The sequence below is a fragment of the Cebus imitator genome, unplaced genomic scaffold (genome assembly GCF_001604975.1).
Source record: "Cebus imitator isolate Cc_AM_T3 unplaced genomic scaffold, Cebus_imitator-1.0 Scaffold348, whole genome shotgun sequence".
Classification (NCBI taxonomy): domain Eukaryota; kingdom Metazoa; phylum Chordata; class Mammalia; order Primates; family Cebidae; genus Cebus; species Cebus imitator.
The window spans coordinates 1,630,385-1,648,935 of NW_016107663.1; the positions used below are offsets into that span (position 1 = coordinate 1,630,385).

General features: G+C 49.2%; 1 protein-coding gene across 10 annotated transcripts in view; it reads left to right on the forward strand.

Annotated features, from left to right (window-relative positions):
* Nucleotides 1-18,551, forward strand: part of NTRK3 (neurotrophic receptor tyrosine kinase 3) — a 391,402-nt gene that overhangs the window by 42,030 nt on the left and 330,821 nt on the right. The gene's annotated exons all lie outside the window — the stretch shown is intronic.

An 18,551-nucleotide genomic window follows, 5' to 3' on the forward strand; every position in this document is an offset into this window, starting at 1 on the left:
GGTTACTTCAACCCTTTGATTACTGTGAAAAGGGCCGCTGGGAACATGGGTAGGCAGTTGGTTATCTCTTTGAGACCCTTGCTCTTTTGGGGCATTTATCCTGAAGTAGAATTGTTGGAATATATGGTAATTCTTTGTTTAACTGGGGAACAACCACACTGTTTTCCATAGTCGTTTTACCGTTTTACATTCCCGTCAGTAATCTAATGTCTCCACATCCTCACCAACTCTTGTGATTTTTTTTTTTTTGGTTTTTTGTTAGTCTCCATCCTAGTGGTCATGAGGTGTTATCTCATGGTTTTGGTTTGCATTTCCATAATGATTAGTGATGTTAAGTATCTCTTCATGTGCTTATCAGCCATAAGAGTCATTTTTTGAAGCTCTGTTAACTTCAAACTGCTGAGGTCACCTCAGTCCCCGGTACTTTGGGGTCACCACCAAATATAGTTCTTATTCTGATGAGATTTGCAGGTTAAGATAAGTGGGACCTGAGGCTGTTCCACAGTCAGGTGGGTGAGATCGGCCTCTCAAGAGAGGGGTGGATATTAGGTTCCGGAGCTCTTGCCATGGTAGGAGCATTTCTGATGATGCTGGGCTCCCATATGAGGGCTCATAACCATTCCCCAGGCAGTCACCATCACCATCGTGACCCACCACAGGGGTGTGCCTTGTGGAGGCCTCTTCTAGGAAGGATAGCTGGGTGGCAGGGGGCAGTTCTAGCTGCTGCGCTTGGACCCAGAGACAGCTCTCCCTCTGGCCATGTGTGTGTGGCTTTTGCCAAGAGGGAGGGATGGTCTCACTGCTAATTTGAAGTCTTGCAGAATTTCCTCCCTGCCATGACCAGCACGTGGCCGAGCTGCTGAGCCCTTGGGAGAGCTATCTTAGTACAATTTTATTCTGTAGCTAAGTTTCCCTCCGTCACAAGCTCCAGGTCCATAGGGGTGAGCTCTTTCTGGGCCGGGACAAGTACCTGGGGCTGCTGTGTGGTTTTTCAACACCCAGCCCCAGGATGGCCAGGATGCTGAGCCTCTGGGGCAAGATACTCCATCTGATTTGGGGAGACAGTCCTAATGCAGACCAAATGTGATACCCTAGCGGCTGTCGCTCTGACGTCGGTGATCAACAGCTCCTACCCTGGCTGCCCTGGTGAGCTACACCGTAACACTCTCTCTCACCCCTCATTTAATCCTGGCTTAAATGGGAGCACTATTGAGTGGGGGCGCTAAGATCTCCAGCCATGACCTTTGGCCAGGCACTATGCTGGGTGCTTTATGAACATCTTTTGGATCAAGTCTTATAACAACCTCATGAGGGTGAGAATTGCTTTTTCCAATTACAGTGGGACAGCACAGGATAGGGTTTAAAAGCAGGGACCCTCTCAAATCAAGCTCCCTGGGTTCAAATCTCAGAACTGTTTTGTCCAGGGGAAACCTGGGGAGCCTAGCTCCAGGGAAAGAATAGCACGGAGAGTTCTACATCATTGCATTCATGTTTACATTTGTCAATTTCATATCCTTTGCACATGACACTTTATGTGGTTCCATATTTTAAAACTATGTATAAATGTTACCCTGCTACTGCTTTCCCCGTGTAAATTCTCTTCCTCAAGAGAACTGACTTGTGATTCTGTCACCAGAGGTGATGAGCGTTGCATTTAATTCGCAGTTTGCCCCCGTCTTTATCATGCATTTGTGTTGCTGGCGTTAGACCCTGCATTTCCGGATCTCTCATTCTGGAATTCTTGGGGCCTCTTCTCCTCCCAGCTTTCCTCCCAGTCTCAGCCTAACTCCGCTGAGCTGCCTGTTGATGCTCTTGATTTCCCTCTCAGTGGTTCCCTAGCACGCAACGTTTCCGGGGAGCCATGGGAGCGCTGAGTCCACGGAGGTGTAATGCCGGAATGAATGCTTGCACACAGAGCGAATAACCGCACGTGGGAGAGAGTGATGGGGGCCAGGCAGGGCTGGGGGAAGCTGTGTTTGCCCTGGAGCCGGCATGCTGGTTGGGTCCATCCCGGGTGACAGCTGCTTTCCTTCTCCAACTCCTAAGGGCGATGCTCCCTTGAACTGGGATTTGTCAAGGAAGCCGTGAACAAACTGGGATGTTTCTTCTCTGATAAACTGCCATTGCCGAGTTTCAGAGTGACTTCCTGGGCCTAAATGCTAGATGGCAAACACACAGTGCTTACGATGTGCCGGACACAGGGTAGGAGGGGAGGGAACCCGGATCCCTTTCTCTGACTAAAAAGGGTTAGGGGCCCATGTGTAATCTTTGAGCAAATTACTGAATCTTCCTGGAGCTGTCGGGTTCCTCATTTGGGAGGAAACCAGGTACAGCAGTGGGGAGCAGGGGGAGACCCAGGAAGTCATTAGCTCCCTTTGCTGAGCGCCTGTTACTTGCTGGGCACTGTTCTAGGCACTGGGGCATGAAGATGAGCCCCGCTGACCCTGCCCTTCAGGGGCTCACCTCCTAGTGGAGGGGCAGATGGGTGCCTAGGCGGTTATCGGACAAAATGGCAAATTCAGATAAAGCTGGGCTTGAAAGGGAAGGCATTCCAGAGAGGTCGCATCTCGCTTGGGAAATATGGAGAGTGTTCATTTGGGGGCACATTTTTTTTTGTCCTTATCCTGTTTTCTTTTTTTTCTGCTTTATTTTTCCTGGCTGAAATGGGTCCTAGCTCGAGTGACCTTCCCTTCAAGACACAGCGCAGCTCCGTGGCTGCACCAGGTTCAGTAGTGTCCTCCGAAAGCTCATGTTGACTCTGCAGCTGAGTTGGAAATGGGGTCTTTGCACATACAGTTCCTTAAGACGAGGTTACACAGCACTAAGAGGGGCCCTAAACACAATGACTGGTGTCCTCATAGTGCCACGTGTGGACCCAGCCACACACAGGGGGAAGAAGACCTTGTGAAGTTGGAGTAGAGGTTGGAGTGCTGGAGTAATGTTAAGGATTAATAGCAACCCCTGGAAACGAGGAAGAGGCAAGAAAGGATTCTCTGCTACAGTCTTTGGAGGGAGCGTGGCCCTGCTGACACCTTGATTTCTGACTTCCAGCCTCCAGGGCTGGGAGCAATCAATTTCTTTTGTTTTAAGCCACACAATTTGTGATACTTCGTTATGGGAGCCCTGAAACTATACAGTGGGTAAGCACAGATATCCTCATTTCTTTTCTTTCTTCACTTTTTTCTTTTTTTTTTTGAGACAATCTCATTCTGTCGCCCAGGCTGGAATGCAGTGGCATGATCTTGGCTTGTTGCAACCTCTACCTCCCAGTTCAAGCAATTCTCCTGCCTCAGCCCCTTGAGTAGCTGAGACTACAGGCATGTGCCACCACACCTGGCTACTTTCTGTATTTTTAGTAGAGATGGGGTTTCACCATGTTGGTCAGGATAGTGTCAAACTCCTGACCTCAGGTGATCCGCCTGCCTCAGTCTCCCAAAGTGCTGGGATTATAGGCGTGAGCCACTGCACTTGGCTGCCTCATTTCAAATCTTAAGCTGGGTGACCTTAGGTGACTTGACTCCTCTGTGCCTCAGTTTCTTCTCTGTAAAATGGTAATAGTATTAGCATTTATCTCACAGGACTGTGTGAGGGCTAAAATAAGTTAATAAAGGCAGAGGACCTAAAATAGTGCCCGGCACATCGCAAGCATGGTGTGTTCAAGATTATGATTTGAAGTCTGTCTGCAATCCTGCTTCTGAGCCACAGAGCTCTCCCTGCACCCGGGTGAGGCCAAGCCGCCTTGTCTGTCTGTCTGTCTGTCTGTCTGGGCTTTAGTCTCCACTGCTCCGAGATGGGGCTGTGGACATGCGTGGGCAGCTTGTTCCCGTTCCTCTTTCGCTGTCCTTGTCGCACCTTCATTTTATTCAGGCTCCAAGGATAGAAGGTGAGAGAACGAAGATGCCTTTAGAAGTAGATGGTTTCCTCCAGCGGAGAAGAGCTGTGAACCTAACAGCTGGGGGGGCTTTGAGCAAGTTACTCAATCCTGGTGGACCTCAGCTTCCTCACGAGTGAAGCGGGAATGCTGGCTCGCCCCAACATCAGAGGGCTGCCTGAGGGTGATGGGAAGTGAGACCACAACTCCAGGGAGTAGGTGTCAGTAAATGTTCCATGCGAGAAAATCCACATCAGAAAGACACTCGTGCTAGTCTCTGGCAGGCATAGAAAGAAGCATATTTTTACTATGGCCTAAACCTCGGACAGACAGGGTCACTCTGCATGGGTTGTTGGGAGTCAGATGGCCAGGGGTTAGGACCCCACCACCCTGCAGTGTCTCGGTACGGGCATTGGTGCAGTGACTAGCTTTCCAGGGGCTGTTTCTGACTCAGTACAGGGTGAGGACGACGTTGGACTCCACTCAGTCCAGGCGCCCTCATGTTTCCCCTTCGGGCATGGCTCTTGTTTGGATGTGTGATAGATTTGTGCTCTGCCAATAGCAGCCACAGAGTGGGACGTAGTACTGGCCATGGCGGTGGGGGGTGGGGGGGCTGGGTGTGTGTGTGTGTGTGCGTGTGTATGTGAGAGAGAGAGAGAGAGAGAGAGAGAGATTGAGTGAGATTGAGAGAGAGAGGGAGGGAGAGATTGAGTGAGATTGAGAGAGAGAGGGAGGGAGAGATTGAGAGGCAGCAGCCAAAACGGCTTCCATGAAGCATCTACCAGGTTGGAGAGGTAGGAGGAGCTAGGAGAAGGGAAGGTCAGAGGTCAGCCACATGCGGGTCTCAGTTGCTGTATTTTTGGGGAGGAACGAAGCCCATTAACAGAGAAGTGTCTCATGAACATCCACAGCTAAATGGCTGCTTTACCCCTTACACGCCCCGCCTCATGTCTAAGCTGAAGGCCATGGCCTTGACCACCAGCATAAACTGTCTGCCCTATGGGCACATGTTAAAGAATTCAGACACGTGCTGAAGAAGTGAACCGTCAGAGATTTTTAATGGATGCTTCCACCATTATTTCTTTGGAATTCTTCACATTTGATTCATGTAATGAATTGGGTATTTAGAAAGCAATGTATCTGGGCTGTATTTTCTTTGCTTTATTCTACAAAATTGGGTTTATTGAATTACAGTTTAAATGTGTTCATGAGCCATATAGAGTTGATTAAAAAAGAAAAAACAAAACCACTCATTTGAAGAACATTTCTGTCTCTTGTAGAGATATAAAGAACACGTTTTCTGCAATGTCATACACACTCTTTTATAGAAGGATCTATGCTACAGGTGCTTTTCTGGATTTACTGTCAGGGAAAACATGTTTATCTCTACAGCTGACTTGCAGTGACTTGATTTGTTTCCCTTTTCACCTTAGCTGCCAGGAAGCCTGTGGCCACATTCAGTGTCTGATTGTGAGAATTAGTTCACCTTGGACTCCTGTTAACACAGATGCCTTCGTTGCCTTTTAATACGTCTATTTTGCTTACATTCCTAATTATGCCATTTTATATCTTCTCTCAAATCCTTTAAAAATGGGCAGTGCTTCTGGGTATATACCCAAAATAATTGAAAGTAGGTATTGCAACACAAACAAACATGAATGGCTATGGCAGCACTGTTTAGCCAAAAAGTGGAAACGCCCCAAAATGTCCATCATGTGATAGATGAATAAACATGTGGTCTGTTCTCTATAACAGCGTATTATTCGGAGTGGCATTTTGATACATGCTACAACATGGATGAACCTAACCTTAAACACGTGTTAAGTGAAATAAGCCATACACAAATGCACGTGCATATTTTATGATTCCATTTATATGAAATATCCAGAATTGGTAAATCCGTAGGTGCCAGGGATTGGGGAAAGGCAAGAAAGGTGAGTGACTGCTTCATAGATAAAGGGTTTCTTTTTTGGGTGATGACAATGTTTTGGCACTAAATAGAAACGATGATTGCATGACATTATGAGTGTATTAAATGCCACTAAATTATACATGTTAAGATGGCTAATTTTATGTTACGTAAATTTGGTTTCAATTAAAAAAAATAGAGCGTTCGTTTTTTTTAAATGAGTGGAGCATATGAATGCTGCTTGAATGAAAATGGTGTGCTGGAGTTCTCAGTGGACACCTGACTGCTCCGGGTCTCCGGCAAGGTGTCTTCCTCCCTGCTCACCGCTGCATTTGTCTCTCCCAAACCTGCCCTCCCTCCAAGACGGTGGCTCTCCCAGCAGCCCACTCTTTGGGGGAAGTCGAGGCAGAAGTTGCGCTCTTTGGTTAGCTTTTTAGGACAAGCTTTCATGATCCATTTACAAGTAAATCAGAAGAACTCAGTGACATTAGCTATATGAGGGAAGGCTTCTGCTTTCTCTAAAGACTCTGTAAACATACAGGAATTTCTAAATAAAGCCGGAGGCCAGTTCCTGCCTGCGTTAGCTCTCTCCTGCCCTTGGGAAGGACCCAGCAGCGTCATCTTCAGAGGCATCACCTGGGACAGCTGCCTCTGTATCTGAGCTTTCCCTCTGGCCAGTTTGTTCAGTTCTAAACTATCGTGGTGCAAAGGCAAGAAGGCAGTTGAGGAATTGCAGAGGAGCAACTGCTTTGAGGTACAGGACATTCTGTAGCATTCCTTTATTTCAAAACCTAAGGCTAGGACTTCTTTGGATTTTAAGAATTTCTTCTATCTTCAAGATTATGCGTGGAAGATAGATCAGGTCATTGCTCTCTGTTTTGGAATCAGCCTGCTCTTCGAATTGCTTCTCTCCCAGAGGCCAGCACAGTTAGAGGGGTCTGAGGCTGCCTTCCCTTGAGAAGCCCTCCCTACTGAGAAAATCATCTCTTCCTAGGATGTGGCTCCCGTCAATCCCTCTTTGTTAGCTTCTTATTGGAGCCGTGCTTCATCAACACTTGTACATCACTGCAGGAAGAAATTGATAATATTTGTTATTTGTGTAGCACCATGAGGACACATAGAAGTGGGTATTTATAGCTGGGTGTGACCTGCCTGGTGGCCTCCCCAGGTCCTGTGTGGACAGTGTCTATACTGCATTGGCTGGGAAGCTTGCTTCTAGGGCAATATAGAGTTTTGCATGTCAGGAAGGGATGAGGGATACGTTTAGCCTGCTTTTATCCGAAGCCCAGAATGAGTCTGTCATTTACCTGTCATTGCCCAGATCCATTCCCTGCCATTCAAGGCCTGACCCCTGAAAACAACATCTCCCAGGACCCTTTGCCAACTGGCTGGGGGCTAGGCTTGGCCAGTGGGAGGCACTGGTTGAGCCTGTGGTCAGGAACGGAGAAGAGGGCAAGCCCCCTGCCTCACTCTCTGGGTAGTGGTCTTTGCATCTGTAGCAATGGCTGTGTTTCTGAGTAGTCACAGCTTCTGCCGGGCGGTCTCCGCTGTTTCTGCCTCCTGCCAGATGGCGCCGACCCTTGGCTTTATAGCATCCCTTCCTCCTTTCATCCCTTCAGCCTGAGGTCTTCCTGCTGTTGCTCATATCTGGGTCGCCTTGTGGCTCTCGATTTGGTTTTTTAGCAACTCTAAGATGTCATCCATTTCCCCATTAAATTTCATCTCCAAATACAGGGTGTGAATCCTGCCTTCCTGACTGGTCTCTGACTGATAGGGCATCCTGGCTGCTCCCCTGCGGTCTTCCAAATAGCAGCAGCTGGTAACAGAACACACATTGGATTAACCTCCTTCTTTGTGCTTATGCGTTCCTTATCAACTCGCGGCAGCAGTAGGCAGCTGCCTAGCGTTTAGGACCCCAGCTCCTGGCCAAGCATTGTCTCCACATGACCAGTAATGAGAAGAACAGAGGTTGGGGCAGTGGCTTCCCTTGTCTTTCTAGAAAACTCCCGTGCATCCAGTAAGGCCAATAGAGCACTACCTCTTGGTCACCATCATCTTTTTCCTATCATGTCCCCATCTTAGATCAGTTGTTCCTTCATCTGTATTCCCAAACCAGTTTATAGAACGATGCCTAAGAGTAGTTTTCCCGATGTAATTACACATAGATTTACTTCCCCTATCAGTCTTTAAGTTTGCTGCGGGCAATACCTGGTCTCACTCAGCTCTGCACGTCCAGTGCCTCCCTCAGGGCACGAGGCTTGGCACCTTGCAGGCAATGACATTGTTTTATTGAACCCATTGGCTCTCTAATCTGATTGCACACTAGGATCCCCTAAAAAACCTGTAAAAAATACAAATGTCCAGGCTCTACTGTAGACCAATGAAATCGCAACTTTGAGGGTGGGCCCCGGGCACCAGTGTTTTCAAAAGGTTCCCTAGGTGATTTTGAGGTGCAGCCAGCACTGGGGACCATTGGTCTATTTGACTGCGTTAGCTTACCACTTGCTGTTTATTAATGAGTCCTGCCACCAAACCCAGCTCTTTCTGCAGTTTAATTCAATGCAGCAAATCACTGTGAGTGCCTACTCTGTGCCAGGCGTTGTGCGGACACACTCTTGCTACTCAAAGTGTGTTTTACGGACCAGCAGCCTCAGCATCCTGGGAGCTTGTTAAAAATGCAGAATCTCAGGCCCTGCCACAGACCTGAGTCAGAACCTGCATTTTTACAACATGCCCAGGTGGTTTGCCTGCACGTTATAGCCTGAGACACAATGATGGAGCCATCAGGCAAATGCCAAATTGCTTTCTCACTGTGAATCTCGTTTCCTTTGTGTCCACGCGATTTTGCTTCCCTTTAGAGGGGTATTCATTTTATGTTCCTTTCTCTAGCTAAAATGGAACATCCAGAGGGGGATGAGACGAAGCAGGAGTCAGATGAGATGAAGGATCCCCTTGGCGGTGGGAGGGAGGTAGGAGGGAAGAGATAGACTTTGAGAGATGGAAGCCTTCCTGGGCACACAGAGTGCCAGTGTTTGGGAGGACTTGGGGATGGGCAGTTCGGAAGGGATGTCCCCTGTTTCTGACATTGCTACTTCCTTGGTTATGATCCGGGCATCCTGGCTATGGTGGCTGGAGGGCGGCAGCAGATCGCTGTACAGGGAATGGGGTGGTATCGTGCCAACCGAGTAGCCTGGCCTGTCTCATGCCTTTGGGATCCATACACATTAGGAAGTTTGTGTAGGCTGGCCTGTCAGGGTCCGCAAAGTTGCCTGTTGTTCAAGTTAAAATGAAATATGATGACCTGTGCCCACAGGAGCAGTGGCTTTTCAAGGCCACCGGGAAGGGGCTGAGAGTCTTTGCGTATCCGATCGCATCTCTGCCATCTCCCGTGAGCTGAGCATACCTGGCCCTGGTCTGTTGAGGCTGTGTTTGAGGGTGATGCTGGTGATAACCCCAGGAAGCCAGGAGAGGCCTTGGCTTATCTGGGAAAAAAGCCTTGTCTGGGAACCTGCCTCTTTTGCCTGCGGCAGAGGCCTCTGCCATGTACTATTGCATGGTCCATGCTGCACCTTTGAGAGGGCAAAGAAGAGGCAGGATATCCGTCTCCAGAGAAGAAAGCGTTTGTCCCCCTGATACACTGCTTTGCCACCTGAGTGTCTGTGGCTGGATGAGGCCACGGTGATAGCACATAACCTGCTTCAACAGGACAGCTGTGTGTATTTCATCTTGAGCTCTTCAGATAGATTTAACAGAAGCTTTTGGAGGAACTGGGATTGTGTTTGAGAAACGGTGTAGTAAGGCTGTGTTTGCGCTGTGGGCAGGAAGTCAGAAGGTGTCAGGGGGAGTGACATCTGTGGGTGGCTCGGTTGTCCTGACTGCCTCAGCATGAAGACAGCCCTGCCACCTGGCTCATGGGACAACTTTCCCCACGCAGTGTCATCTTGCAGGCAGGCGCCTGGGGACTCCCTGGGGGGAGGTGATACAGCAGTCCCAGCAATGGTCCTGTCATGCAACCAGCCCATTTAGATCAAGCAAGCTGACAAATACCATTGAGCTCCTGGCTTGAGGGCTGGGGATGCAGCCAGGAATAAAGCAGGCCCTGATGGACCCACAGTGTGGGGCAGAGCGAGACGCCACGCCAGTGACTCTGAGTTGGGCTACAAGTGCTCTGAAGGAGGAACACAAGATTCTGGGTAACATAGACCTGGGGCACTGATCTTGGGGTCCCTAGAAGGGTCCCTGAGGAAGCACATTTCCCCTGAGACTTGGAGGAGTTTACCAGGTGCAATGGCATGTCTGGGGACAGTCTCAGGTGGAAGCATGAGCAGACCCTAACGGAGGCCTTGTGTGGCACCCCTGATGCAGAGACCACGTGGCTGTGGCTGCAGGGCTGTAGGCAAGGTGGAAGCAGGGAAAGGAGCTGTAAGCCATGCAAGACCCAGCCCCACTCTCCTGGCCACGGTGAGGAGTGTGGACTTCTCCTGCGAACCAGGGCCCCTTGGGGTTTCAGGAGAGTTTTAATAAGTGTCTTCCAAGGCCGTCTCTAGCTTCCGTGGGAATGGATTGGAAAAGGGGTCTGAGCAGATCCTGGAAGATGAGGTTGGCAGCTGTCCCCTCTTCATCAAGCCGTCCATTCGCAAGGCCCTCTCCAGGTCCGCAGAAGGGAGCAGGAGGGATTCAGGGGATAACCTGTCCGCTGTACACACCTAGGGGCAGGTTCAATGACAGTAGGTAGGTCAGGGTTATGGGAGACTCTGCTCAGCCCGCGTGCCCTCCCATACCCGAAGTCCTTAGGAGGCTTCCCTTGTAGTCAGGCCCTCATTCTATTTGTTCAAGGCCTGGAGAACCAGTAGGGGCCAAACTGGGGCGAGAGGGCTGACCCTGGCTGGAGGCACCATTTTGGGGGCTTAGGATAGCCCTTGTTCAGAAGGAGGCTGTGTGCGGCTGAGTTACCTTCCGGTGCTGAGAAAGCAGAGGGTGTGGCTGGCTGACTTCCTGTATCCCTAGGATGATGCACCAGAGCTCATGTCTGTAGAAGTTTGTAGCCTTCTGGGAAGAGGTCTGTGGCATATCAGAGTCCTCATAGGCCTGGCTGGCGAGATGGGAGGGTCTGAGAGCCGAGGCCCACATATGCCAGTCTGGGTGGTGGACACATTCTGGCTTGCCGTTGCCCCATGCTCTCTTGAGTCAGGGAAGTCTGTCATCCCCTCTGTCACCCCACATAGACACTGAGGCATCAAGGCTTTAGCTGACATGCGTCTTTTTTTGTTGTTGTTGCTGACATGCATCTTAAAGCCTGAATCCAGATCCCTCGTCTTCCTGCCATGTACAGAAGCACATGCTAAGCTTAGCAGCTGGGGGGAAAAACACTTTTAATGAACGTCAGTGTCATCCCTGGATCGTTTGCTTCTTTCCCTCCAATTTCTCAGCACTCCTGAGAATGCTGATTTTCCTGGTAGGAAGGGTGGCGCTGATGGAGGCTGTTGCCCAAACTGTCACAAGAACCTCAGAAATGGGCCATGTTTCCCATCATGTTCCTTTCCTTTTCCCTCACCTCCCATCAAAGTGGTCTGATCCAACTGAGCTTGATCCAATGGGTGAGGAACTTCTGCCTTGCCACTCAGGTAGCTCTGCTCTGCTGAGAGGTGACGCCTGATGAATGTGCCTGAGCCAGAGACTATGCCCAGCAGGTGGCACGCCCCCAGTAAATACGTGTCCAGTGACTGTAGCCTCGCTTCCCTTCACCAGCAGCTCTGGATGTGTGGGACGAGAGCCTGTGGCTTGGGTGGGCTCCCGTTCTCACACCTTGATGTAATTGATTAGTTCATTCAGAAAGAATTTTCAATACCTCCTTGGGTGTAAAGAAAAGGGCCTTTCTGAGGGGAGAGAAGATACATCCACAGAAACTCTGATCCCAAAACAGACTGTGATCGGGTTTGAAGGAGACCCTGGCCAAGGACCTGGCCATCAGGAGAAGAGTTTGTGGAGTGAGTAGCGTGAGAAATGGCTGATTGTAGAAGTAGAGGTCATCAAAATCTGACTTCCCTACATTTCTATAATGTGTTATAGCTTATTGTGGTTTTTGTTATAGACAGTGACTTGTTGAATCATCCCAAGAACTCTGTGTAATAGGCAGGACTTTTTTTTTTTTTTTTTTTAAGTTAGAAGATAATAGGGGAGAGGGTATGCCAGAAGGAGGAGAAATCCAAAGTCTGGCGAGGCCAGGTTCCCGAAAGGCAATAGATTGTTAGCATTAAGAGCAATTGCTGCTGAATCCAATGGGGGAGAGTTTGTATCTGGACTCACTTAAAGAAAGTTATCTTTGTTTAAGTAACACAGGAACAGAAAACTAGCCACCGCATGTTCTCACTCATAAGTGGAGTTGAGCGACGAGAACACATGGACACAGGGAGGGGAACAACACACACCAGGCCGATTGGGGGTGGGAGACGGGGAGGGAGGGCATCAGGACAGATACCTAATGCACGCCGGGCTTAAAACCTAGATGACGGGTTGATAGGTATAGCAAACCACCGTGGCACATGTACACCTATGTAACTAACTTGCATATTCTGCGCATGTATCCCAGAACTTAAAGAAAAATTTAAAAAATTACCTTTGCCTTTTAAAAAATTATATTTTGATTGATACATAATAGATGTACATATTTTGGGGTACGTGTGATAGTCTAATACATATATATAATGTATAAAGATCAAATCAGGGTTATTGGGATAGCCATCACCTTAAATATTTATCTTTTCTTTATTCTAGGAAGGTTTGAATTAATTTCTTCTAGCTATTTTGAAATGTACAATAGATTAATGTTAACTGTAGTCATGCTACCAATCTATTGAACATGAGGTCTTATTTCTTCCCTCTAACTGTGTATTCATACCCATTAATCAAGCTCTTTTAGCTGTGTGAGGTTTGAGAAGGTCGCTCAACCTCTTGGTGCCTTGATGCCTTCATTTAAAAACAAGAATGATAAAGCCTGTTCATTAGGGTGGTTATGGGATTGAAATGAGATTAGCGGGGTAAATGCAGAGTCTGACACACAGTAAAAGCCTAAACAGTGCAACTCTTTATTCTTTTAAGTGGATTATTGGGGTCTGAGTCATGTCAGGAGACAGAGCCGAAAGACACACATGGGTTCCCATGTGTAGTAGCTGGTAGAAAAAAGGTGTCCTAGTTTGGGAACCCCTAGAAACAGACCCTGAGAGAAATATTCAAGGGCAAGTAATTTATTTGGGAAGTAATCTGAAGACTTCTAAGCAGGGGAACGGGGAACTGGGATGAAAAGTCAGGAAGGGTGTGTACCGAGCTAGCAACCACCGTGAGACAACTGTGTCTAGGATATTTGTCCACCATCATCCCTAGGAGGGCTGCTCACTTGGCCCACCCCAGAGAAAGCTCTCAGGAAGAGCGAAGCAGGTGCTGGCCACTGGGCGCCAGCTAGTGTGAGCAAGTGGGAAGGCCTGAGGGACTTCAGGGGGCCACACATAGTGTTTGCTTGGCAAGGTTTGCAGTGTCTTATCCAGCCCCTGCCCAACCAGATTCTCCTGCTAGCCAGTGGCATTTCATTTCCTAGGGAATCGGCGATCCTGGTTTTCCTTCTTTACCTTGTGGTCTTGGGTCTTATTAGTTCTAGGATCTCACCTTTGCGGAAAATAAGGCTCATGGGTCGCTCAGCCTTTGGACACATAGGTGTGGATGCCCTCCTTGGCAACATCCTTCTCTCCAGGGCAGCCTTCTCTGCAGCTGCACAGGCCATGGTGAGGAGATGGGCTGGACTGGAGACTTGCAGGCAGCCCCTGAGGAATTCTGGGCCAGGGACAGGTCTGGGGCCTAACTGGTCATACCCTGAAGATGAACATGAATGAATCGCTTAGTCAAAAGGGCATCTGTATTCCCATAACTCCCCCAGATGACTGTCCAGAGGACCCAGCTGATCACGGGACAGCTTTCGGAAACACTGACTCACTTTTTGGGTTCTTTGAGGTTTCTGCTTTAGAGAATGGGGCATTCTGCCCATTGCTGCCAACTATGATTTCACACTGCACAGAGCAGCTGGCTGGGAGAGGAGCCCTGTCTCCCAAATGTGGAGATGAATGATTGAAGGGAAAGGCTGGGAGGGAAAGTTAGTGAAGTGGAGGAGATATCGAATGGAAATGAAGTTGGAAGAGCTTGGGAAAGGCAGCTGAGATGCAGGCCGGTGGAGAAAAGCCCCTCATGGCTCCCACTCAGGCTGGGATTAGTCAGCAGAAGACCTGGAAGGCAAGAAATGAAAACCAGGTGGAAATCTCCTGCAAGTTTTGGGTGGCAGTGGTCAGCTGGAGAATAGCTATTAAGGGATGTTTGGGGATCCTAATCTGTGGGACCCTGACCTTCTTCAGAGGCGAGTAGATGCTCACGTTTAGGTCTTGGCGGGGTCTCTTGATAGGAATCCAGACCTGTTGGAAGGGTGCCATCTTTTACAAAGAAATGAGGGAGAAAATAGAGAGTTCAAATATATTTCACAAAGCTGCTATCAGTAAGAAGAGCTCTATATGCCCTATGCAAGCATTATTTCAGGGGAATAAAAACCCCTCATGAGCAGACCTAGTAGACAGGGCCTCTTTGGGAAACAGGCAGTTTCCTTTAAGATAAAGCCCCAAATCATGGTGTTCTGGTCCTGTGTTCTGAAGTATTGGGACCCCAACACGCCTGCAGGCAGGGCTGGCACCTCACAGGTTTAAGTACAGGGACAAGCAGAGACTCAACCTTCTTGGCCTTGGAGGGATGACCCTTGTGTCCACATGATGTGAATTGGGAATTTTTTCCTCAGGGTTCGTTTGCACCTTAACTTCTCTGCCCTCCTGTAGCATCTACAAGGTGTGCAGGGGAGAGGGTTTGTTGTCACACAGATTTCTTGAGAGTCTGAGCTGAAGACTACTGTGAAGTGTGTTACCTTCATAGAATTCACATGCAAGTCCTGTGCTGGCCTAGGTTTTGAAGTTTTGAATTGCACATGTTCTGGTGGCTTCACACACACTTAGAGCCCAGGGACGGGGCCCTTGAGACCCATGGGTGGTAGGTGTCTGCGTGCTCATAAATGCAGCTTTTAGGCATTTTGTATTTCCAATGGCATGCTGGTGAGGGAAAGGAAGAAAACTATCAACAGGTGGGCTGAGGTCCAAGGGAACCTGACCAGCTGCTGGGCTGGTCCCCAGAGTCTAGACAGCACTCCCATTCCAACACATCACGGTGGGTGAGACATCAGGGCTTGAGTCTGATTGGGACTGGTCTGGCTGACCGTGGCGCCTAATGTGGTGGGTCTGGGAAGCACTGCTGTTGTTAACCAAAAATTAGTAACACCGTGATTCCAACGGGGCAGACAGGGGGTCCACATGGTTTGAGATTGGTCCATTAGCCATTAGCGAGATGCTGATGAGAAAGTGTGGGCAGGACTTGGAAAGCTGAGGGTGTGCTCACTGCATTGTTAAAGCCTAGCTGAGCAGCTGGGATTTGGGCAGGGCTCCTGTCCCAGCTTTTCAACATCTCATTGAAACGGCAATCAGAGCCTGTGATAGAGACCCTGTCATATTGGTGAGGTGCTTCCAGCAGGCCTGGAGGGAGGGCTGCAGCTTGGTGGTTGTATTAATCTGTTCTCGCACTGCTGTAAAGAACTGACTGAGACTGGGTAACTTATAAAGGAAAGAGGTTTAATTGATTCACAGCTCCACATGGCTGAGGAGGCCTCAGGAAACTTACAGTCATGGCAGAAGTGGAAGCAAACAAGTCCTTCGCATGGTGGCAGGAAGGAGAAGTGCTGAGCAAAGGGGGAAAGCCCCTTATAAAGCCATCAGATCTCGTGAGAAGTCACCCGTCATCACCTGAACAGCATGAGATTAACTGCCCCCATGATTCAGTTACCTCTCACAGGGTCCCTTCCATGACACGTGGGGATTATGGGAACTACAACTGAAGATGAGATTTGGGTGGGGACACAGGCAAACCGTATCAGTAGTGCAGGAGGAGATACCTCTCCAGGATCACCAGATGCCAGGCGGAGGCAGCTGGCACATAGTAGGTGCTTTATAAATAAATGAATGAAGGGGAGTTCCAGGCCATACCTGCTGTTGGGATTAGATCTGGATAGATAGACCAGCCTGACCCAGGCTTTGGAGAAGTTGAACCCACTGAGTAAAGATGCTCTAGGTTGTTGGCCGGGCTGGGCAGATGGGGACTGATGGAGTGGCTCCTGGCCATCGAGTCCTCCTTCGTGGTGAATGCAGGGGGATGAGTGAGTTCTGTAGCCAGAGGCTCAGGCAGGGCTCAATCATGCTGCCAATTTATTCACCGTTACCCTCTATCTGGACAGCCACAGGCTGTTTCTTACTTGTGCGTAGTGTGAGAAGAGAGCCGATTGGGGTTGGACCTGAGCATCCTGGTGTGTTCTGGCTCTGACTCCCCTCTCCCATGTGAAGGTTTTTCCTTTCCTTTACTCACTAGGCACCAGCACCACTTCCTTTCTTGGCAGTGATGGCCCAGGCTGTCCTGCCGAACTCCACTTCAGGAGCTAGTTGTGGGGTTCTACATTCACAAGCCTCTGGGATCTTTGAGTAAACCTGGCCCCTTCTGGCCTAGAGACTGGAGGGAATTTCTTGCAGGAGTCAGGGCCAAAGACTGGGTCTCCCCAGAGACTTTCCCCAGGTGTTGGAGTTGAGGGCAGAGACACCACTTTGACCTTGAGATTTTCTCTCTGTGTAGCGTGGAAGGCCAGTCACCAGGAGGTGTACTCCACCAGGCTCCCTAGAAAAGTGGCGGTTAGAGTCTTTGTGGCATTCCCCTGTCCTGTCCCATCATAGGACTCCCAGGATGGTGCCTCGGGCCTCCCTTCACTAATTAGGACAATTCCTTTCAGGATATTAAATGCTCTTGCCCAAGGGTGAAGCTGACAGCTCTGGGAAGGTGAAATCCTGTGCATCCATGCCATTTTTAATAGGGCTTTTTAGGAGCCGGGAGTCCCATTTGGCACCAGGGATGCTGAGATAAAAGACATAGTTCCTGCCCTAGAATCTTGGAGTTTTGTGGAGGAAGTAGGCGTGTCAAAGAATACAAGACAATGTCGTGAGTGTCCTGGGAGAGGCGCAGGCCCTGTTTGGATTGGACTGTCACCAGCTCACATCAGTTAAAGCCTGGAAGTTGTGAAAATAGAGAACTACTTCCATAGCAAAGGGTAAATATTTGCTCCCTGAGCCCCCCGAGTGATGATACCCAATATTCCAGACAACCTGCCGTTCCAGCCTGATACCTGCTTGTCCCCACTCCACCCCATCCCTGGATCCAGGAACTAAGGATCAGTGCCTGACTTAGGAGGTGATGTCCATTTGGTCCCGAGTTTGTGTTCTATGAGGTGTGGCCTGTCCCAAATATCAGCCCTAGTTCTATGATGGGGACAGCACAGCAGAGGAACTTGTAACTGAGAAGTAGGGGGCCAAGAAGGCTCTCTGAAGGAGAGGACATCCTGGCTGAGTTGTGCAGTATGAGAATCTGAGGAGCATGTGGCAGTTGGTATCTCTCTCAGCTCTCTGTTTTGTGCTTCTTGGGGCCTTTGCATTGGACCTCAGCCCTGTCCCAGGCCTTAGACAGCTCTTCCCCATGGTGGGTTGGAGCTCACCTGGTCCCAGCTTCAAGGAGAAGCTTCCGGTAATTCCTGCCAGGTCTGAATACTCACTGAGCACAGAACCGAGCATGGGGCCCGAGGAGGACAAGCAAAATAAATAGAATGCAGCAGACTTTGTTGTCAAGGAATTTACACTCTCACAAGGGAAGCCCGGCAGATAATGCCTAGACACAGAGGTGACAGGATTCCATACATACATCAGCAGCCACCTAGAAAAATTTCCCAGTAATTAGAGGGTGAGGCTGGGATCACAGACTGACGGTGACTGGGTGGTGATGGTTTGTTAAAAGCTTAGTGGAGAGAGGAAGATGTGGCACATCAGAACCCCAGAAAGAGACATTGAGCTCCGCCGACATTCTGAGTACCCAGGGGTGAGTGGGGAGAGGCACCATGGCTCAGAGGATGCCGGAGGGAACCAGACCTGGGCAGCCAGAGCTTTGTTTGGCTGACCTGTAACGTGCAGGCTGGGTTATAAGAGGAGGAAGTGGTGGGTAAGGGTGAGAAGCGGGTAGCTGGGAAGAATCCCACGCTATATGCCTGTCACAGCCTCAGCCCACTGCAGCTATAAGCAGGGTTACCCCCCCTGCCATGGTGGCCCCAGTTCCTGACTTGAATTTCTACACAAGCCAAGGATTGCTTTTCTTTTTGGAGGGGGAAATAAACATTCTCTGAGCCCTAGTATATTTCAGGCAACATGCTAGGGATTTTTACAAACACTATTTTAGTTCATTCTTATGATGCCTCCATGGGGACAGCATCATTATCTCTATTTTACAGATGAGGAAACTGAGGCCATGGGAGATCCCCTAGCTTGTCAATGACAGGCTGGAAAGTGAAGCCCAGTAATGACCTCAAAGCTGTTAATTTTTCGCTACACCAAGCCACTTCCAAAAATAGTACAGGGAAGAACCAGAGGGAAGAAGTCTCGGTGATGCCTGGCAGGTGACTTCAATGTAGAAGTGAGCACACCTTCCTGGAGTAGCTTGATGTTTTATTTTATTTGATAGAAAGATAAGGACACATGGGGACAAGAAGAATGAGAGTCACAAAAGCCATTTACACAGGTCCTGTTAGCAGTCCCCTTTCCTCTCAGCTTCTAATTG